Source organism: Sebastes umbrosus, chromosome 20 (genome assembly GCF_015220745.1).
Source record: "Sebastes umbrosus isolate fSebUmb1 chromosome 20, fSebUmb1.pri, whole genome shotgun sequence".
NCBI lineage: Eukaryota > Metazoa > Chordata > Actinopteri > Perciformes > Sebastidae > Sebastes > Sebastes umbrosus.
The window spans coordinates 18415315-18439615 of record NC_051288.1 but is presented as its reverse complement, the minus strand read 5'-3'; the positions used below and the strand labels follow the sequence as shown (position 1 = coordinate 18439615).

The 24301-nt window shown below is 41.0% G+C and overlaps 1 long non-coding RNA gene across 2 annotated transcripts in view; it reads right to left on the bottom strand.

Moving 5' to 3' along the window:
- Positions 1 to 14125: 14125 nt before the first annotated feature.
- Positions 14126 to 24301, bottom strand: part of LOC119479160 — an 81366-nt gene continuing 71190 nt past the window's right edge. Inside the window, exons 2-3 of one of the 2 annotated variants that reach the window (XR_005204624.1) lie at positions 22226 to 22319; positions 14126 to 14267 (exon numbers count right to left, since the gene is read on the bottom strand). This is a non-coding gene — a long non-coding RNA (uncharacterized LOC119479160). Of the gene's footprint in view, positions 14268 to 20554; positions 20794 to 22225; positions 22320 to 24301 lie in introns of those variants that run through there. The other variant, XR_005204625.1, reaches the window with a different exon arrangement.

Genomic DNA, 24301 nt, shown 5'->3' with positions numbered 1-24301 from the left:
AGTCGAAGGCTTTCTGCCCCCCCGAGTGCTGACCTTCAAGCACCATAAATCCTGCTGCATCCACTTATAACCACAACAATAATATGAACTGTTGAATTAATACTGCAGTGCAGATCTGACGGATGGTATCATGAAGATTTGACGGTTGAATTGAGAGGGTCAGATACTGCAAATACAAAATAAACTTTGTATTTGCTGCTTTGCCGCTTATTAAAATCAAGAGAGTTGTTTGGAAAAAAAGTTAAGCGACAGATGGCGGATATTTCATTTTCTAACAGATGTACAAGAAAACATATTGCAGGCTGTTGAGGATCAATAAAATCCACTTTAATTAGTTAAATGCTTTGCACTTTTAATTGCGTTCTCCTCGCCAACTCCTCTTTAAAGGCTTTCTATTGAGTGCTTCTTTTTTTTTTTATTTATCCAGGGAAAGCTCAAATGAGTTACACTTATGCTTTTTTTCCCCCCCCCAGAGCTTTCAACCACATTTCATGGTCTTCCACAGTGGTTGGAGTTCACCTGTTATCATGTGACTGAAGTTAGTTTCACATGTGAACCCAATCTGCTGAGGAAGATGCAGGCCAAAGGTCCTAAAAAAAGCATTCAAATACAGAAGTTTAGTTTTTCCCCTTCTGAACTGAAGTAGTATGGAGTTACTTTTGTGTCTCTATTATGCAAGCAAACAGAATATGTTTGAGAGCAAAATTATCGACATGCAATAAAAAAATGCTCTATCGCAAGTGAAATAAATTTGAGATTAAAAAGGTATTATTGCAAATCTAAAAATGTTGTTTGCTAATCCACAAGTTTTTCTTGCTGTTGAGCTGAATCTTGTGGGCGGGACCTACAGTGAAAGATGTAAGACACAATCGGAGTGACAGCTTGGCAACATTCACTGTTGGTAGGCCTAAAGAGAGGGAGTTTTGAAGTCCAGGGAGAAGACAGAGCAGGAACAGAGAAGACAGAAAAATTGTTGTTACATGCCCAGGCTGCCTATAAACCGGCATGACGTTGTGTACGTACTGTAGCTACTATTATTTGTGTCCAATGATCTAATGTTCTTTTATGTTATATTTGTGATGTGCTGTGCATTCACTAACAGTGGATGTTGCCAAGCTGTCACTCCAATCGAGACTGGCCAATAGAGACGTGTCTTACATCTTTCAGCGTAGGTCCCGCCCACCAGATTCAGCTCAACAGCAAATAAAGCTTTTGGATTAGCAAACAAAACTTGTAGATTTGCAAACATATTTTTGGATTTGCAAACAAAACTTTCAGATTTGCAAACAAAACTTTTGGATTTGCAAACAAAACTTTTAGATACATAAACAAAACTTAGATTTGCAAACAAAACTTTGATTCATAAACAAAACTTTTGGATTCACGTTAATACATTTTTAATCACAATTTTATTTTACTTGCAATAAACCATTTTTTGATTGCAGGTGTTGTTAGTTTTGCTCTTTAATCTGTTCTCTTTGACTGGATAATAAAGACACCAAAGTAACTCCATACAGTAAAAGTATACAGTAAATACTTTCCACCACCAGCTCTAACCTTCTCTAACCTTCAGGCCTCCACCTAACGATCAGATTTTTGTGTTTCATCAGTTGCGCTGTCAAAACAGGCCTCGTAGTTCAGGGCGAAAGTGCACACAGCCTACAATCTAGGACAGGTTATTATTTCATATGAAGCGGAGCAGAGAGATGAGCGAGGCCCAGAGCTTGCTTGTGAAATATGAGTGGAATCCAGGCTGGCAGGAGAAATGAGGGTTATCACCGGGTGACGGCGAGCAATGCGCTTGTGTCCTGGGCGCGCTTTGATCCTACACTCTGCGGAGAACCTGCATCCCACTCAGCAGGCACGATAGGAAGGCATACCGTATTCCACAAATGAGCTCCAGTTTTGGCAGGGGAGTGACAGGCCACAGGCGCTGTGAGGATCTGGGAACACAGAGGTCCAGGCTCCGGCGGGGCTCTGACAGCCTGCAGCCAAACCTGAAGATGCTCCTTTAAAGCTACTTCCCCCGCCTCGCACTCGGTGCCAACAGTCGGCCTGGTCCATTCAAGCATGTGGTGCGAAGCTGGCTTCAAAGGCTGGTGTGTGTTCCTCAACAATTCCTCAGACCAAGAAGGTCAAGAGAGGCTCATCCAGACTGCACGGCTGATCTCGTTCCACTCTTTTGTTCCTCGCCACCTCTTTGTCTTTTTCTGTCTCTCCGACTGACTTTCTTTTAATTTGTTATCTCTCCCGCCGTGTCCCCTTTCTCATCCTGCCCCCCTTTTGTCTCTCCCTCAGCCAGCCCCATTTGTATTCATCCCTTACATAATGGAGAAATCAGATTGTGGTACTTAGCAAGGATGTAATCAAAGTACTGTGCCTGAAATTTAATTCAGGTAAAGTTACAGTTAAGTAGAGGATAAATTATAAAGCTCTGTATCCATTAAATGTGCGGAGAATAAGGTGCCAGCTTGAGAATTATGACTGATGCAGTGCTGGAATAGGATAAGCTGTTCGTTTTTCTCCTGTACCACCACAGATAAATCAGAGGGAAAAACGTTGGGCTCGCCTGCCAGTGCTCATATTAATGGGCCTTTTGCATTAAGTTTATGACATCTGAGTGCACTGATAAAATACATGTGCATCTTAAAGGGCAAATGACACATAATCCTTAAAGAGTAATGTGCGCTGACGATTTTTCTCTTCCTCCACATGCCTCTTTTCAGTTCACACCAGAGGGGAGATATATATTGATCAGGCGCAGCAAGGTCCTCAGAAGGACGTGGTCGTCCCTGCAGATCGTGAGGCGCGCTGTGACTCTCAGACCAATCGTTTTAGTTGTCACACCCTCAACTGATTTATTTCTGGGTGTAGACGCGTCTGCAGTCTTTATGAATCTTTAAAAAGGCAAAAACGACATGGTCACAGTTGCAGAAGTCTCACCACATGCCAAATCTTTACATAACTTAAAGCTGAGGTGGGCAACTTTGGAAATAACAGCAAGAGTAAAGAAAGCACACCGCCTGACTGCTGCTGGAGGATGAGTCCATTGCGTTGTCATCACTAACCGTGTCCAATAGGGCTGTGTATTGGCAAGAATCTGGCGATACTATACGTGTCATTACACAGGGGTTACAATTCAATATATTGCGATATTTTGCGATACTGTAATCAAGGCGATATATTGCGATTTTTAAAATCTTATTTTAGGAAAACTGCTATAGTATGAAGACGAAGCTCCATAGTATTCACCATATTACAGAACCCTTCATTCTCTACGGCTGAGGATGGATTACAACACTGCCATCTAGTGGTCGGGGGTTGAAACACAACATAAAATGAGCCACTGTCTGCCATTAAAAATCGTGTTTTTGAGAATCAAAACAATATCACAAAACATAATATTGTGATACTTAAGTATATATTTTTACACCCTTAGTATCCAAGTACCTCAATGAGTGCACGCAGGTAGGTAGGCCGTCCAATTATTTCATGCAGGCTGAATGAAATGATTGGACGGGCTGATTACAGTCCTGCGACACCAACAGATACCAGATTCTTTTCTCTTTTTGTGTCAGGATGTAGGGCTGAACGATTAAGAAAAAATATGTAATTGCAATTATTTTGACTGATATTGCAATTGAGATACGATTTGCGATATTAGGGTATGATCATTTTTACATAATTTTTCTAATTTTCATTGAAAAACATATTAAAATGATTATGGCATGATTTTTGCAGGGATCTGTACCAAAGAAAGATGTTTTCTTAAGTCTGTTGAAAATGATGTGTAGGCCAGGACATCTCTGCAACATGGCAAGATTTATTTGCAATTTGAAAATTGCAGTAGGCCATATTGAAAAATATATAAAAAAATGCTTCTAAAATAAGTTGCCAACCCTAGCTTTAAGAGAGTTTCCTCATGCAAATGACACATCACAGGGGACATATACAAAACATGGGCCAATAAATTATGCATAATAATTCCAGCAAATTTACAAGAATTCCCCTCTCGTAAGTATTTGTGCAAAATACTAAAGCAACAAAATCAGCATCGATATAGACAAGTCATTATGTTGAGATGAACATATCAGAGGAAATCCATAATTTATATTCTACAAAAAGTAAGAAAAGAATAACAAAAATAAGTACCAGTTAGTACAAGAATATAACCACTAACTTTGTTGCATCCTTATGGCACAAAAATACAGCATAGAGGTGAGATTTCAGATCCAAATTCCAATACAACTTCACCTGTTCAACCAAATTTCAGTGTTTTTGCTTAAAACCTTTATTGCAACAAGTGAAACTACATTGAAAACACGTGAAATAATCTCACCCGATTTTAAAATAGAGTAATTTCTTCAGGTAATATAACATGCCCTGTGCATTTAATTTATATATTGCTATGGACCCTCCTGTCTGAAATAAAGTTTGAATTGAATTTACATAGAGGCCAATATGAAACTGAGTGTCATCACACCGCAGTGATCATGCAGGAAACTGCATAAATCACAGTGAAGAGCATCTGATGAATTATATTTCTGTTTGCCTCTCCGGCCCCTGTGGTACTGAATGCAAAATGCCTGGCGGTAACGCTGCTATATGCACGGGGAGAGAATGACTCATCTACCTGTTGTTCATGTCTCTGGGCATCGTCTCTTCACTTTCCATTAGAAAATAAACTCGATTATAAATTCATTTAATTTCATTATCCACAGCCGGGAACATTGCTGTCTGAGATTTTGATTGGAAAGACATAATTAGAGTCAATGGACTACCACTGGTTGAGCTTCTCTTCACCGTAATGAATGAGGAAAGATTCACAGCAGAGGTAAGAGGAGACTGCAGCGAAGACCCAGGGCGGCGACTCCGTTGCCAAAGTGTGATTCATTCAACTGATTTTCAAATTCATGTGAGCCAGCTCTATCATCATTTGCAAAAATGCCTGAAGAAAATGAAAGATAGTGGAGATGCCAAGAGAGATATTTGCACTGAGTGAATGTCGGTGCCTCAAAGCCATCAGTGGTGCTGTGATAGTGATCATAAGGGAGGGTTGCAGTAGCCAGCGTTAACTTTGAACATGGATTAAACCAGGAGTTTGAGCCACGCTAGTGGCGTCAATATAAGGATGGTTGGTCCACTACTTTGGTCCAGACTGAAATATCTTGACTTACATATCCAACTATTGGGTGGATTGCCATGAAATTTTGTACATATATTCTTGGTCTCCAGAGGATGAAGCACCTGACTTTGCAGCTCCACCTGCAGGTAAAAGTTTTCATGTATCCAGTGAAATATCTCAACATCTATTAGATGGATCGGCACAATAAATTGGTAGAAACATTCATGTTTCCCTCAAGATGAGTTATAATAACTTGCTGCCACCATTAAGTCAATATTTTAATCCGTTGAATTCTTTGGTTTAGTGCTAATCAGCAAATAATAGCATGCTTATAGGGCTGGGCAATATGATGATATATATCCTCAAAATTATATCAAAATGTCTATTGTATATATTTTTCTATATCGTTTCTATCTATATTTCTATTCTATAGGCCTACATTTATTTATTTTTAGCTCAATAATTTCACTTTAAACTGTTATGTTCATTTTGCACTCAATTCTTAAAATGAGAAAATACTCTTAATACTTTTCATTTGTAAACTATTTAATTCACACAGGAGTATACAAAAAACAGGCTTTACCATGTGGCACACAGACTTTGATAAGAAATTTGTGATATGTCGAAAACAAATGTAAATCGGGAGAAAATACGTAATTTTTTAAACAAATTCACACCAGAATAGCAATGAAGTGCGGCCTGCGGCAAGCTGCCATGCAATGTTTATGAAAAGCTGCAGCGGCTGCTCCCGAGCTCAGCGAGCTGCGGACGTGTGATTCTGTGGCGAAGTGTAAGTTGGGGATAGTTTAGTAATAAGTGCGGCCAGACAGTACCTGCAGCCAGTCAGTAAACAGATACTGCGACTCCTGTGACATGTTGACCTACAGTATGTTACAAAGTATTTCTTCCCACCTGGAACACATGAATATGCCTCCCGGCCGCAGAAAATTTTAATTATTTCGGCAAGCCGCACTTCGCCCCACTGCCTGGTGTGAATTCAGCATTAACGTTAAGAGACCAAGCTATAAAAAATCATGTTTAGTTTTTCTTTTATTCAAATGTAATTGTTCTATTTAGATAGATAGTTCTATCTCTGGGCTTTTGTCAGTGAGTGTCTTTAAATGTGATGTAATTATTTCTAATGTATTTTAGGTAAACTATGATTCATTCTAATCTCAGTTGGTGCAACCCATCCCTAATGTGACTGGGAATTAAAATGTCCATTGATCCCAGCCAGTTACAAGTGCTGCTACTATTCCAGTAGGATGTACACGGCTCACATGTGGCAACCATGACACTGTGACCGCAGTAAAATGAGGACACGCCACCACTTGTGGTCATAAAATCCGCCTACGGGTACAGGATTTGGAGGATACATGAGCCGCAGACAACACCAGTCACAGTGGCTTCGCCTTTTCGCCGCCCTCTTGTCTCTTCGGGTCAACCAAAGTGGCAGTTCAACTAACTCGGCCGAGGCCGTACGCAAACTGACGTTCCGTAAGGACTCGACTTCACGCTACGGGCTGACCACAACAGCTGCAGACAAAGCCTCAGTGTTTACACAGAGTTCACGTCTGAGGGCTAGGGAAGAGGAGGAGGCAGCAGGAAGGAGGAGGAGGAGGAGGAGGGCAAGAGATGTGGGTCTCAGCTTCCACTGCTAGAGGCAGAAAAATGACCACGGGAAATGGGACCATAATGGGGCCCACAGGAATTCAAGACTCAGGCCTGAAAACATGGAGCGGCCATTCTGCATGTCCTAGGAGAGGATTCAGACACAGTTTATGTAACAAAGGAGAAGCTGTGTGACACCTGGGGGCAGAGGAAGAAAAAAGGGAGGTGGGTTGATGTGAAGGATAAATTGCTCCTGTACATGGTGCTTGTTCTTTCAACAATGGGATGGGATGTACTGGGCTGTGTGTAGCTCAGACACAAGGTGGCGATTCAAAAGAACAATGTGTTTTGTGTGTAAGGAAGCAGAGGGACTCTTCTCTGGAAGACTGGCAACCTAAAGTATCATGCGGAGACGTGCAGTGACAAGGAGACTACAAGTTTGGGCCGGGCAAGCTGCCACCGAAGCTCTCAGTGTCATAAAGGATAAATCATGACACTAAGCATCGCTGTGGCACTCTCCATCTGATGCAGCACTACCGAGCTCGGCAAACATGAAATGTCACTTTTTAACTTCAGCAGTTTCTGTCAACGTCTTTCACGATGGATGTCATCAAAGGTGCATTAAGGCGCAGCGGTAATGCACGGTGCCAGCGTGTTTAAGGTGTTAATGCTAGTTAGCATGGTGCAACACCGTGTAAAAAAAGGCCGCCCTTGGCTCAAGGGCGAAGGGGGCTCTCATCACCACGCTGAAGTGAAATGAATCAGCAATGTTGTTCCTGTTCGTTGTCTGAGCTAATTAAATACTAATGAGGGATGTCAAATTTCATTTTCTAAACCCAGTCATCTACTGGAAGTGAAAGTGGAATGAATGACTGTGGACTGGTTGCTCAATTCATTTCAGCCATGTGGGGTTTAGACCATAGACTGTATAAATAAGAAGTTGACGTAGTCACTGTGATGTCACCCATTCATTTGTTGACTGCCGTTTTGAAGCCATGTTATGTTAAATTTAACAGTTTTGTTCCTATAGTGTGTGAAGAGGTAGCCACGCCCTAAAGCATACCCTGCTTTATGGTCTTTTTGACTCTAAATATGACCATCATTTACTAAATGAACATCATGCTGTATTGAAGAAGACTTGAAACTAGCGATTGAGACCATAAACTCATGTTTACAATGTTTACTGAGGTAATAAATCAAGTGAGAAGTATTTTCTCATAGGCTTCTATACAATCACACTTCTTTTTTGCAACCAGAGGAGTCGCCCCCTGCTGGCTATTAGAAAGAATGCAAGTTTAAGGCACTTCTACACTGGCTTCATTTTTCAGAACCGGATGTTGCCGCCTGGTTTAGACTGAGAAAAAAACACCTACACAATGTAATTATATTGCTGTGCAATAAACACTGCTTCACCTGAAATGCTCGGCTTTTGTTGTGACACGCTGTTTGTGTTCTGGTCATCCTAATAAACTGAGTTCATAGCATATTGTTTTCTATTTTCTTCAGTGCTGTAGATTATGTGTTGTAATCAATCACTTTCTCACAGGAGTGGACTATTTTCTACATGTATTCCTGCACCGATTTAATACGACATCATTGATTATTATATTATTCATCCAGCAAATTAGGTGTAACACTGCTGAAATGATCGTACCAGTAGAGTATATTCGTCTCTAGTTTTCCATCTGTGTAGGATGTAAAATGAGCAGTGACATCCCGCAGTAGACAGAAGCACAACCGGAGAGTGAAGCTTTAATTAAAAGCTATATGCCATTTCCTGAAAAACAATCCCTCTTGACACATGGTAGGTAGGAAGGAAGGAACACCCGTGCTGAAAAATGATTACAAGAGTGCGAGACATGCAAATGACAACGGGGTCTCCTCCTCAGTTTGTCACAACATGACAAAGTGTGTGACATTCCTTATGCACGTGTGTGAATGTGTGGGGCTGTAATTGATAGACTGGAGCACATTCACATCATATTCTCTGTTCCTTATTTAAATCAGATCCCTCACAGGGAGACGCTGATGAATACAATCACACAGTCCGACTTTTAACTTTCAATTGTGGAGATGGGTGAGCCTGAATTGAAAGACGTTCTGCTGAGCTTTGATCCTTAAGTGTCCCCTGCAATCCTGCTGATGCGGCACATTTAGACCTCATGGTATGTTAGCGGCACACTAGCCTTCCACTGGGAACATTTAAAGCAGCCCCTCCACCTCGTACTGCTCCGTACCACAGCTCCATGCCCGGGGGCTATCAGCACACCGGCTCTGACAGCCCAGCACTAGACCTGGTGAAGCTACAGGACGACTGCACAATATCCGCCCGTCTTTGCACAAGCCTAGGAATGGATTACCCACTATGCATTATGTTGAATCTTCTAGGTTCATAAAAATCCTCCCATTTTTATTAGAAATGACCATCTGAGGTGCTTTTTGCAGTGTCCAGGAAGCATTTATTAGATGAAAAGACAACTGGGAGTAAAACAGGGCTAAATGTGACTGAAAAATTTAATCTTTTTAGACGTCTAGCGTCACATAAAACTGATATTTCAAAAGCTTTTAAAAGAGTATATTTAAATTAGGGCTGTCAATTGATTAAAATATTTAATCGCGATAAATCACATAATTGTCCATGATTAATCGTGATTAATCGCAAATGAATCACCCATTTTTTATCTATTCGAAATGTACCTTAAAGGCAGATTTGTCAAGTATTTAATGCTTTTATCAACATGGAAGTGGGCAAATATGCCACTTTATGCAAATGTATGTATATATTTATTATTGGAAATCAATTAACAAAATAAAACAGTGACAAATATTGTGCAGAAACCCTCACAGGTACTACATTTAGAATAAAAAATATGCTCAGATCATAACAGGCAATAACAGCTGTCAGTGTGTCAGTGTGCTGACTTGACTATGACTTTCCCCAAACTGCATGTGATTATCATAAAGTGGGCATGTCTGTAAAGGGGAGACTCGTGGGTACCCATAGAACCCATTTTCATTCACATATCTTGAGGTCAGAGGTTAAGGGACCCCTTTGAAAATGGCCATGCCAGTTTTTCCTCGCCAAAATTTAGCGTAAATTTGGAGCGTCATTTAACCTCCTTGGTGACGAGCTAGTATGACATGAATTCCTTAAGTTTTTCTAGTTTTATGTGATGTCGGTATCTTCACTCTAGCTTTAAAACTGAGCCTGCTACAACCTAAAAAGTTACATTAATGCGTTAAAGAAATTAGTGACGTTAAAAGGAATCTGCACTAATGCGTTATTATAGCGTTAACTTTGACAGCCCTAATTTAAATGAAATCAAATTTGAAAAATAATATAAAAAATAAAATCCAGTTGTAATTTAGTAGTCTCGACGTTTCTTTTGACCTATAAAACCACCACCAAGTTTTCTCTCTCGGACTCCCTTAATGCTTCTCCAGTTGCACTGGTTAGAACACGTCTAGCTTGAAATCACTGACCTTTTTGTTAACTGCAATTTAATGGGGTGATTAGGTCTACTTCGCTCTATTTTCAAAGTATACATCCATCTTCCTAAAGGTGTTGACACTGCAATAACCCTGCCCCTCAGCAGGCTCCTCACAATGCACGCTTGCTTACCGGTGAAACGCCAAACAAGCACACCCTTGACATTTTCGCGCACCACCTCATGAAATCCATAAATTGTGTGTATTTATGACTGGCCTTCCCGGCGCTTCATAATGAGAGTTGTGAAAGGTTTGCCTGGCAACACTTGACCCGCTGACCGGAGGAAAACATACAGTAGGTTCTAGTTATTCTGGGGATGATGTCACGCTGATGTCTTCACTGGGATTGGTTCTTTCCGTGTGCGTTGGCCTTATGTAAGTCTCTATGAAAATGTCACTCCAAAAACATAAAACCTTGACAGTACAAGGACATATCTGTTCCTGTATGTTTTATTCCTGAGGCAGACATAGCCAGCGGTGCAGTCCTCGCCAGAAGAGTGACAGCATGTGTTTGTTCAAACACTTAAAGCTTCATGAATCAATAGTTTCTATATTAACAATTGATTGAAAGTCTAAAACAAAATTACCTATTTTGTTTACAGTATGAGGACTTGCTGGGTGTTAAAGGGATAGTCTCCAGCTTGGAGAAACAGACAGGAGTTACCACACGGAAGCAAAGCAATGTACTGCTGTGGACGGGGCGACAGCAAAATGTATTTTAGCCACTTAAAATAAATAACATCAGTTTAAGTGTACGCTATATTTAGAATATTTCAACTGGTTTACCTTGCCGTCAGACAGCTATACAGTCTATGTTTCTGTCGGGGAACTCAAGCCGTTATCTATGCTCTCGCCAAAGCAACCAGACTCCATTGAAAAAAACTGTAATTTTACCTTGCAGAACACAGAGGTTGCTGGTCTAAAGCTGCCTCAATCGGTTAGTTAGTTTGTATTATTGTGTCACTTTGCTTAGTTTGGATTCACCAGAGTCACACAATAGCACAGACGAACCAACCGACCAAGGCAGCGGTAGACCAGCAACCCCTGTGTTCTGCCAAGTAAAATTACAGTTTTTTTCAATGGAGTCTGGTGGCTTTGGCGAGAGCATAGATGGATACAACGGCTTCAGTTCCCCGTCGGAAAGGGCTGTCTGAAGGCAAGATAAAGTGGTGAAAATATTCTAAATATAGCATACACTTTAACTGATACTATTTTTTTTTTTAGGTGAGCCTTAAGAGGTTTTGCTGCTTCCCTCGTCCATAGTGGTACATCGCTTTGCTTCTCTGCGATAACTCCTGCTTCACTGGGGGCGTGCCGACTGTCATCTACTGTAGGTAACACAGTAATAAGTACATCATACAACCCCACTTCAAAAACACCCAAACTATCCCTTTAATGTGTATTCAGACTGAACATGAAGCTGATTTGAGAGGCGTCTCGACTGCCTGCAAAGTCAATAGAGAGATGCAAACAGACACTGTAGGCGGCACGACTTGGAAATGTTAGGAATGCAATTTGGGTTTAAAAAAAAAACAAGTTTTCCTGAGGCTGTTTGACAAGAGACAAGAGGTAAAAAAAAGAGAGGGGTCTGGAGGGAAATAAGAAAAAGAAGAAATAAGAACACACACTGGCTCCAGTTAATGTCTGCACAGTCAGTTCGTTCGCTATTTGTGGTGAACAATTTGGCAGTCCGGCGGACAAATTCGCCCAAATAAACCGAGGCGAAATGTCACCCGAAAAGCGACCTTATGCCAGCTCTCAGACCTCGGCAGAGTAATAAGCAATCAGACACCTAAGAGACAGAATCCTATACTGTTGCATATTGGCCAGTCACCTCGCTGCATTGTGGCCAGTCACCTTTCTGACACACAGTTCAGTGGTTTGCCTCGGCAGACGGGGAGGCTCTGTAATGTTTCATAATCAAGCCGATCCATCCAAGCGTGGAGAGCAGCTGGACTGAGCTGATATTAGTATGCCCCTGGTGTGGCTTGGTGACAGAAGCTGGAGCCCACCCCCTACCCCGCACCCTTCTCTCTCTCATTGCACAGTGTCAGATGGAGAATTTTATGTGACAGAGGGGGGGAATGAAATGTGCTGGCGCTCTCCAGCAAACTTAGATTGGCTTTGTAGCTTTTTACTGTTTCGAGATAACTGACGGTCAAAGCGCACATCAGTCTAAGCCGGGGAATACTCGCTCAGACAGCTTGTTTGCAGATGCAAATGTGATCTGATTTGTGGAAAGCCGATCACAAAATCGGACCACAGGTTGACTGTAAAAGATGGACAGATATCTCAAATAGAAAAATGTTAGGATTTTAAATCAAGTCCCCGACAGTGAGTTCGGGAAGGCGGGTTGGCTGCTGGTTGTGGAGCCGTGCTGTAATCTGACAGACTGTGATGGAATCAGGTTTGGCATTTGGATTGCTGTACCTGGAACAGCTTCCTCTCCTCTCCACCCGTGACAGATGCTGCAATTAGTGGTAGTGACGACTGCCAACTGCTGACACGGCTTTGTATCAGCCACCCATCTCCGCTCCGTTTGTACCTGAATCATTAGCTTATCTCGGTACCTGGTTTCCAACAGGGAGCAGCCAATCAAAGAGGCAGCTCGGGCTCAGACAGCCATTCACACCCGCTGGGTAACGGCTCGACACTGGTCGATATTTTAAGACTGGACTCTTTATCCGAGGCTAGTACTCTTCTTCTAGTTGCAGACTCTACCACAGCCATGGGAAATACTTATCTCCCGTTGGCTGGCAGGTGTCCTTTAAAACTGTCTAACAGGACTCCTCAAACAAAGATCAGGGCAACAGTTTAACCACCATTCTAAGTCAATTTGCAATGTATTAAACTGGAGCTAACCACAGTGACAGCTTCTGCTGTTCTCATACACCGTTAGTAGCTATACCTACGAAAAGTAGTGCACTGTACTGCAATTTGTATATATCACAGGAAATCAATTCGTATATAATCCACGTAATTGTAAAGCAGGAAGTATAAAGAGTGACAAACACAGCGTAGGTAGGAGTTCAGGGCGGATGGGTGGGTGCAAAAACAGCGGATTTTCGCCCAGGAGACCGGTATTAGTACCCCGTGTGAAATCAGAAGTCAACGTTAATTTATTTGTCACGTAACTTCCGTACTTAAGTTATGGCCCTTCCGGAGTTATTTTAACGCAAACCACATTTTTTTCCTAAAGCTTACTAAGTAGTTTTGTTGCCTAAACTTAAGTAGTTTCTGATTTTCTAAACCTAACCAAATCAATATTTTCCCAAGTAGTTTTGTTGCCTAAACCTTACCAAGTCGATGTTTTCCTAAACCTAACTAAGTAGTTTTGTTGCCTAAACCTAACTAAGTTGATCTTTTCCTAAACCTAAGTAAGTAGTTTTGTTGCCTAAACCTAACTAAGTTGATCTTTTCCTAAACATAACTAAGTATTTTTGTTGCTTACTGTAAACCTAACTAAGTTGTTTCTTGTGAAGACAGAAGTTTATTTTTTTTACATGTTGCTGGACATTTGTAGGAAAACGCAAAAAATGTGGAATAACTTCCGTAAGATATCATATGAACCGCTGTATGAGGATATGTTGCATCAGTCTACTCTCACTGTTGAATAGACCCATGTTAACCTGACCTGTGAGGTGGGGATAAGCACAATAATAGACTCTGAGGTGTCCTGATACAGAAAATAACAGACTTGCTGTGTGGCACTCTTTGCCTCCTCTTGTCATAAATTATTGGTTACAAAACTTCCACAATGATAAATAGTTGTAATTTTATCTGTCGACAGGATTCAGTAGTGGCTCGTAATAAAGTCAAAGTGGTAAAAAGGCAAGATAATAATAATAATCGTTGTTTTCAGATGATTTTTGTTTTCAAATGTCATCCTGTGAATGTTTTATTACGGACCCTAACTTTTACTTAAAAGGTTTTTATTTGAAGCAGTTCTGTTGACAATGAAAAAGCACACAATGACTGCTATTGTGTGCTTTTACACGCCTTTTCCAGCCTGCCACTAGTGATTTTCAGGAGACGTCAGTGTCTGAGACGGAGAAGAAAGTAAAAGCAAATGAAGACCAATGACCATAACACCCTTTTACGAAAGAATCTTGTTGTTGTCCCAAATGGATTGTGGTTGAATTTGCATATAAATCTACTGCGAGAAAATATCCAGCCAAAGACATGACACTTTAAGGAGCAATGCACTTGCCTTTTTAAAAGTTGTTTTAAAGTTACCTCAGGGAAAAACATTTCAATTTGCATGTCAAATTTGATTAGATTAAGAGCTAAAATACATCTAAAATACTTCAAAGTTCAAAGAAAATCAAAGCTTCTTTTCTAATGTCATGCTGAAACAATGCTGCTTAAGCTTTGGGGACTAATTCCCACAACACCAAGGCTTATTTATCCTTTACAACTGTGTCCTCATAAACTTGCAGATTCATTCACACAACGAAATGTTAATTACTATATTTAGAAATCTGCGTCAGTTTTTACAAATGAAACCAAAAATACATTTTCTAGAATTTACACACCCTTACTTCACGACATGGTGTAACAATTTAATCGTACTTTATTGTTGTGAATGTTCTGGTAAATGTACAGGAAAACTCGACAGCCTGGATTTAAGGAACAAACTGACTATTGTGTCTCACAGAGCTCACTTTCAAGAAGGTACACTGAATCTGAACTCATTCCAAGAGCTGGGGTAAAAAAACCACAGGACCAAAATGGCCCTACAGTGGAAAACCTTTTTTTTCCGCCTCTCTTCTTGTGCATCCATTAATAGTGAATTCATTGCTTGCCAAGTCTGGGCCTGAACCCCAGATAGATAACAGGTAACGTTATACACCTTGACATTTTCCTCAGTAAAACGTAATCTCTGGAATTTAAGCTACATTTCTTCAAACACGCAGTGCCTGTTTTTCCTCCTCTTTTGTATTGATTTAATACAGAGACAAGAGTGGTAAAGGCAGGAATAGAGGAGGGCGACACACCGTCATAGAAGCATGGCTCCCTGAAACATGTTTTCACCGTATTAGGCGGGGATTTCTGATGGCAGATCATAAATGGACTGCATTTACAGTGGCTTTCCACCACATCTATACATGATATTTGTTGGTGTTGTGTTAGTGAGAGAGGCTGAGTGATAGAGAAAGGACAGGGTCACTAGCTGAGTGAACATCATTGTCTGCCATGATGAGCTGTAGAAATGACAAGAGCTTGTCATTCACTCTTTTCTCAAGAAACCGCACACCGAAGACAGCCGAAGAACATCTTCTACGTGCGCCCTTGTAAATATCGAGAGTTGTATCAGTCAAAGCAAATGTTGCAGTGTTTTTTTTATCTTTTCGCAAACTGTGAAGAAGTCCTGTTGGACTGATGCTTATCTCTTATTCCTGTAACCCAAAAGAACACGCGAATAGAAGAAATACAATTTCCACGAGTACAAAGAAAATGTCAAAGTCCTTGGAGGGAGAGAGAAAAGAAAGCTGCCGAGCTTGTGTGGGCAGCATTAGTGCAACATCCATCCCTGGTGAGGGGGGGTGGACCGTGGAGGACCCCGGCTCTTTGTTAGGATGTGAAAGATGGACAATGCCACTACTGTGTGCTGAGAGCAGGAGCCATGCCGCTGCTGGTTCCATAAGACTGCCAGAGCTTGTCACAATTATGCCTTTCTTTTGTTATAGACTTTCTCTTTCTATAACCTTCCCCTGCCTTTCTCTTTCGTCCTATTTCTCACCCCCCCTTCAGTCTCTTTAAATCTCAACGATCATTTATCCTTCATATCACGGACCGCTCCGACCTGACGTCCTGCAGTAATCCACTGGAGACATCTGCAAACATGCAATCATCCCACAGTAATTGCCAATATTGTTTTTTTACGTTGAGGAGTGAGACACTGTGCTTTAGGAGTTGGTGGTGTGATTTCAAATGTAAAACCGGACAAGTCATTCCTCTGCTAATGTGTTTTATCTCAGCAGAGCTCTACATACGAGACATACTGTAGATTCAAACCAGACTTCACCTTAAAAAAAATTAAAACTCGGGACCTGACTTGGACATAACTGATTCACCTGAAAGATGGACATCTTGACTTGCAATTTGCTCAAAAAGACTTGTGAATTAACTTGGACTTGGATTAAAGGACTGGAGACTTGACTTGGACTTGTCTCGAGTTACTTGAAACTCGATTTTGACTTATTTTGAGACTTAACTTGGACCTAACTTGAATGATATGAGACTTAACTTGAAATTGTCCCTTATGACTCAAATGACTTGGGACTTGTCTTGGACTTGTCTCAAATCACTTCAGATCCAACTTTGACATTGGACCCCTCCAACGACTAGAGACCTGACTCGCAACTACAAGTCTCCAATGACCTGAGACCTGACTTGAACTTGTGTCAAATGACTTGACACTTGTCTCAAATAATGTGAGACTACACTTGGAGACTAGACTTGTCTTAAATTGTGAGATTTGGCTTGGCCTTGTCTCAAGACTTGACCTCGAAAGACTTGAGACTTGACTTGGACCATGGATTTCTCCAATGACTAGAGACCTGATATGGACTTGTCTCAAATGACTTGACACTTGTCCCGCATAATGTGAGACTAGACTTGGAAAGAAGACTTGTCTAAAATTGTGAGATTTGGCTTGGCTGTCTCAAGACTTGACTTGGACTCAAACAACCTCAGACGTGACTTGGACTTGTCTCGAATGACTTGACACCTCGTTGTGTACATGTAGTAGTCTGCCTGTGGATTTATTTACTTCACACACAGCCACAACTCTCTGCTAACAGCGTACAGTGTATAAAACGAGATGGTGCCGCTTGTGCTTTCAGATGCACTTGATGTGCTAATGAAAAAAGGAAACATAAAATGCTTCACATAAATGTAGATGCAGCCAGCTGTGGAACATGGCAGCCATTAACGTGGAGAGGGTCTTTTTTTATTGAACAATACCAGGATGACTGCTGAGGGGAGCGTGCGACGGCTTCGTTTTTACTTCAAGAAACTTTTAGGAACAACCCCTGAGTCTCATATTCGGCACACTATAAAATGTGAATGGCTCTCCAAGAGAAGTAGCGTGGGAAGAAAGATGGATTTGAGAAGGGCATGTGTGTACACAAGTGTGTGTTTGTATAGTACGTATTTGAGAGACAGAGAGAGTAAAATGAAGGCAGTGAGATCAATGACTTGTGTATCTCTCTCTTGCAATCTAAAAACGACGGTACGTTTAATTGAGTTAGTGAGATGAAAGGCCGTTGCAATATGCAGCATATTGATTTTATGTTGCTGTACTTAGCCTGAGTGGCTGGTTGTTTAAAATAAATAACAATACTGGGAAAACACAGACAAAGGTTGCGTCCGAAACGCAAATTGCATACTATTTCCAGTGAAATATTACAGTATTCAAACAGTGGACACCATAGACACACAGTATGTATGGCTGGACAGTACGGTTGCATCTGAAATTCCATACTAACATGCTATTTAGTACGCTACAACAGTATGTGAGATATTTTAGTATGTCCGAAGCCTTAGTATGAAACCAATAGTACGTGAATTGCATACTATTTCCGGCGAAATATTACCGTATGCAAACGCTGGACACCTTAGACATACAGTATGTATGGCTGGACACTATGGTTGCGTCCGAAATTCAATACTAACATGCTATTTAGTACGCTAAAACAGTATGTGAGATATTTTAGTATGCATACTATTTCCGGGGAAATATTACAGTATGCAACGGCGGACACTACAGCGGCATAAATATCCCACAATGCAATGCGGTAGTCACGACAGCGTTCATAACAGACGTTGACGGACAGCTCTGTAACGTCAATAACGCTTCAATTTAACTGTAAGTATAAGATTTCACTTTCCTAGAGGTAATATATTTTTGAATTAGTTCAGACTTTGATTCTCACAAACCGTCGTTTTGGTCACATGAGGTTGGCACAGGTAACCATTGTTACACGTCTCCAACCGGCAAGGAGGCTCTCAGGTAAGTGACGACGTAAATTACTGTTCGGTATGTCACACAAAAGTATGTTGAACGATAGTACACATATTGAGTATGTATAGTGCATAGTATGCGATTTCGGACGAAAAACTACCATAGCACCTCAGAGAGCAGAGCAGATTTAAACAGGGAATGGAGTTTCTGTCCTTGTGAAGCAGTTTTGTCATCGCTAAGCATCATTTGAATAGAGCTGCAGACAAATAGGTAGTTAGTCTTGATGGAAATAACAAAAAAAAAACGAGTATAAAAGAGAGGTCGAGGATAAAGAGAAGGTTTGTCGTCTGCAGCTAAAATCCTTGAGTCTTTCAATTTTGCTATTGACCAGTGACTGATACAGCTGTGTCATGCAAGACATTCACTCAAAGAGAGTTTGTGCAACTTTTTTCTGAAAGGAATCCGTTTTGCCTTTCCGACGCCTCAGGGCATGAATATTGCATTTAGTTCAACCCCGAACACTGACATTATTTATGGAGGCAATCATCATCAGCCATGAAGTGAACCCTGTCTGCCTGCGCCACGCAGCTGACCTCCAACAGTCTTCTTTGTGTCTATAACTGCAGCTCTTTGTGGGCTAATACAGCCGTGATTCAATATCACATTATTTTTTGATAGAAACACTTTTTAATGATCTGCAAGACGTACTTTTTCCTATCATCATCATCCCCGGCTATGTTGTTATGTGCCGTTTTCTGCGCTGTTTGATGAAGATCTCACCTCCTCCTTCACCCCCAGACTGTCTCTCTTCATTGTGTGCTTGATGAGGCTGTCAAAAAGACAGTGTGATGAGATGAGACAAGGGCGATGACTTGCCTCAGTCAGACTCACCTGCAGCCGCTGGCAAAGACAGGATGAGTGTGTGTGTGTGACTCGTGTGTGTCTAAGTCTGTATGATGGAAACCTCAGGTACTCACTTTTATCTAAACCCTCAAAATCACTGTGGAGAGCAATTACTGAGGTTCAGTCATAGCCAAAGAATGTGCTGTGTGTGGTAGTTAAAATGCAGCTGGTAAGAATTTGGACATTCCCACATTTTTTGTTGTGGTGGCTCTGGACACACTAGATTTTAAGTGAAACTCTGAAAATGAGTGTAAAATGTTGACTTTCAGCTGTACATTGAAGATGGATATGACCATATTAGGTGAACAGTGTAGTAACTGTAGCCCCTGTGCCAAAAACAATTTATTAAAAGAGCTACGCTTGCTACGCTCACCTAATGTAAGAATACGAAGAAGAGGACGAAGAAGAATACCAAGAGGCAGACAGAATAAAAAATAATAATTGCAGCCCAAACATTGTCTTGGACGATATTGGACAATTTTAGCTTCTGGCAGATACATCAGTATGCCTGCCATTAAGAAATTGCATTACAGAAATGCCAAAAATATGTTTGAGATCATTTAGAATAAGCACTGCCATTACACAGAACACTGGTAAGTTTATTTTTCAACTGTAAAATGTCCCGCTCAGTACATAGCATATCTATGTGAGAGTGTTTAAATCATAAACTAAAGGGATCCTTACTTTTGGTTACTTTAAAGGTCGTATTGATAACATTTTTATGTAGACAAATATTTTTTTTAAATAATACATCTCCTGAAAAGAAATATTATGATTGCAAACTAATTAAAAAAATTTTGACGGGTCCAAAAATGTATGTTTTGTTCATCTCTGAAGAAGACTTCACTTTAATTCACTTATAACAAGGTTTGTGAGCCAATAGTAAAACGACGTGGTATCTCTGGGTTGTCAGTTAGTGTGGCTAAAAACTATAAATGTTATAGTTGAATGCAATAGGAGGAGGGAGAATGCGACAGCTAGTGGCTGAATGTTATCAATAGCACCTTTAACGCCTTATCTATCATTTATAAGCAGTACATCAACATTATTGTTTATAACAAATAATAATGAAGTTATTATAATGAAGGATACAAGGACATTTTCAGTGCTTATTAATGTAATGCATTATTAACAGTTATACCTTTTCCTATGAGGACATATGTTATATATTACACCTGTGTTATATAGAGGGACACCCAAAAGTTGCGTTAGTGACGTCTCTCTCGCTGAAGCTACGATGCCTGTGTGTTTCGTACTGGAATGTACTCACACCAGCAACGGGTCTCGCTTCCAGGCTGATAAAAAGACCAGGAGTCGTTGGATAAAACACATCAGATATCAAATCAAACCATTGAAATTTCATTATTGATATCAGCCTGAAAAATCAAGTAACAGATGTATCACAAGAAGTAAGAAATGCAACTGAATCTGCAAGTATCGGGACGTCGGGTTGGGACTTCCACAGCTGAAGTTGTTGTTTTATTTCAAATCTAAAATGCTGGAGTACAGAGACAAAACAACACAAAATGTGTTTCTGTCCAAATTCTTACGGACCGCACTCGCTGTGTGCGTAAAGTAGGTCAGGAGCGATGAAAAGTGGAGCTGGGGAGGATGGTTGGTGTGAAGTGATGAATAGAAGAGAGTTCAGCTCAGTATGAGTCATCATGGGTGGTGAGGTGGTGGGCAAACAGCCTTCCTTGTGTCAATAATGAAGGAGGGAATCTGTGAAGAGGGGAGCCATCACGACGAGGCAAAACCGAATTATCAAGTCACAGCAGCTCACAAATGAGACGGAAAAGTTAAATATACGCTCTCACCTTGAGAGATGTGGGAGTGACGCGGAGACTCGGTAAAAGACGAATTCCAGTTAATTTCCACGACTTGAAAGCGACCCACACAAACAGCACAAAGGCATCTGGGTCAAACCCCTGAAACTGACTTAAGGTCGTTAAGGTTGCCACACTAGCTTTCACTGTAAACAGCCCAACAGGGTCCAACGCCTTTCCTAATGAGCTTCTGCACCGCTGTCAGCACACACCACAGTACATGTTTGATGGCAAACATTGTAATGCATTATTCTGTTCAAGTGAGAAACAACAAAGAAAGAAAAAAAAAAAAAAAAAGTCCAGGACACGCAATCAGGCCCTGCAAATCCAGAGCGTGAATAAAACATGAGCAGAACAGGAAGATGTTACATTGTGAAGTCTCTCCGTGGACTTTTTACTGTACACAGAGAAACGCAAGCAGCCAGTAGGTGATAATGCACTGGTTCACTTTATGAACAGTCCATTTTGGCTCTGCAGGTATATTCTGCTAGTCATGCAGACATAAAGTTTGGAGATTTGACTATTGTGAGGTTTTCTAACTGTCTAATCTTCACCTCCTGTGGATGTTCTTATTAAATATTCTTTAAAGACCCTGAAAACCTATTTTCTCAATCAGCTTCTTACATGAAACCAGTATTTTCTGCCAAGGTTGGAACGGTTTTGGGTTATTTCTCATGAGAGAGATTTCTGTATTTGTGTTTTTGTCTGTGCTTTGCAGTTTTTGAGTGTTAAACTCCTAATAAATACCTAAGGATGTTTTTTTTTCTTCCAAAATTAAACTTGGATTGTTTCTTATTTAGTCATGAATATTTAATATTATAGAGAAATCCTATTATGCTCATTTTCAGGTGCATACTTTGGGTTTCTACTAGAACATGTTCACATGCTTTAATGTTAAAAAAACACCCCGAAAAGCCCAGTCTGCTCTGATTGGTCAGCTGGCCCTCTCTGTTGTGATTGGTCAACTGAACCAAACTCTTTGGACTCCGCTCCAGCTCCGCTCTAACTAGTTTTGTTTTAGGGCGTGCCAAACTAGCTGCTTATGCAAATGTGTTACTTGGTGACATCACCATGTTACGGAAAAAAGGCGGGACTTCAAGCGAGGCGTTTCAGGCAGTTCAGGAGCAGTATTTCTGTGGGGGAGAGTAACTCCCTTTTTGTCGTGGACTTTGGGTTTTGTAACTTTGCAGACCTTTTACAAAAAACTATATAACACACTAAAGGAAAGTGGAAAAGCACAAAAGCATAAAAGGTCCTCTTTAAGATGTTACAAGCAAGTTTCCAAGAGGTTAAAAATCTGACCTTTATTTAACTGGTATGGTCTCTTGAGATAACACTTATTTCGGTTCTTTGTCTTTGTCTTGGCCGAAATGGCAGCACAATTATGTTGCACGAACTGACACACACAAAGAGAAAGAGAAAGAAAAAGGAAAATAAAAAGTGGGAAAAAAAATAAAAAAGGAAATGATTAAAACACAGCATTTCCGCAAAAAAGAAAACTGAATTATAACCAATTTCATTCTGCATGTCATTACGGTTCCCAGACTATTTGGAATTCCAGACACACTGCTCATCCAAAATAAGCAAAATCAGATTTCTGTGTGCAACCAGATGTGTGATTTAATGTCCTCCGGCATAACACAACATCATCAGACGATAGGAACCACGATGACATGATGAAATATGAAAGTGGAACCGTCCCCTATGGGCTCTCTCCTCTAGCTCCGTGAAGTTGCCACGATTCTATCTGCAATTTTCCTCCAACGCCCGTGAAATCTGTGAGAAGTTTGCTTTTCCATCTCAGCTCGCCTGCACCTTGGTGACAGGCCTACCCAGAGTTTACATCCACGAGGGGCCCCCGGTTTTCATATTACAACATCAGAAATTCCTGCGGCCTTGTTGCACAGTGCTCCGACTGTTTGGAGCTCCTGCCAAGTCCATAGTAACAGACAGGCCTATATTTAGCCGTGTTTACGGGCTGTTGGAAAGCGCTTAAAATAGTTAGGAGGGGAGACACTTGTACAGTATAATGCTGAACCACAGGGGTCCGTGAAGCTGGGGAGTATCAAAACGGCACAAACACAGCTCTTATTGTGCCGTGACTGGGTCTTGGCACTTGAACATGGACTTGATTGTTCACCTGTGTGTGTGGCAGCTGTGAAGAAGTCTAAATTGAAAACCCCATTTACTCCCTAAAGGTGGTCAAATAAGATTTTTCCTGCTTTGCTGGTGGATACAGGAGCTTTTTTAGCCGGCGGCAACGGGCTCAACTCGAGCCAAAAACGCTGTGGATTTTTAATGCAGCCTTTGCCCCCTTTCCTCTTATCTAACAGGCTCAGCTCTCCAAACTTGTCCAGAGGGAAGCCTGTAAAAAAATCTGGTACCAGGCCAACTCAATGCATACAGGAAACAATGACTGACAGTCCTCGACATGAAAGATTTAACCCCTAGTCACCTTGATGCGAGAGGTTCAGAGGCACAAGCAGAGGGACATCAAAACTCCAGAGCCTCCATCCTGCACACACAGCTCACATGGATGTCAACTATCTTTCTACATTTTAAATGAGACTTTGAACATTCACAATCAAAGGCCCAAAGGGGATTATAAAATCATGAAAGAACCACGGGGCTGCACCTTCAACAATATGCGTTACTGTTGAATTTTTAACTCTCACATTTACATTTTCCTTTTAAAGCTTCAGAATGAAACACGCCATTGTCTCCAATCGCTATCCTGGGTGATCCTATAAGTATGTGTTTATAGCCTGTTGTGAAGTGATCTGTGTAATGACTCATTACGCGAACTGTTGTGCAAACAAAAAAAAACCTACGCGAAAAGATGTTGGAACTTGCAAATGAGGAGTGAGCGATAAAAAAAAAAAAAAAAAAAAACAGACCGGGCTGCAGAGGAAATTGCTGTTTAAGCGTGGAAGGAATCAGAATGGCTGGAAGCTGAGATAATGATGTGGCATCAGCAGATAAACTGGTGGTATGAGCCAGTACCAGAAATTCCCACTATTGTAAACATAGGAGCGTATCAACACTATATTTAGACTGAATTCCATAGAGCCTGTTTGGATTATGCCAGCCCTTTGTTGATATTATGGATACATATCGCGGCCAGGTTTTCCACGAGTGGACAGAAAAATGTAATCAATCCCGCCGTATGCCAGCAATTTTCTTGACAATCCACTCCAGTCCACTGATCCACGCCTAAATAGAAAGTCTATCCCAGTCTAAGCATGGCGTCCACAACCGCAGAGCAGACCCGGGGCTGCAAAACACCTGCTTCATACACTCAGCAGTAACCTTTAACCAGCTGCAAAATCCACAACTAGTAAACATTCGAAATGCAGTCTCAAAATTGTTTTTCCACCT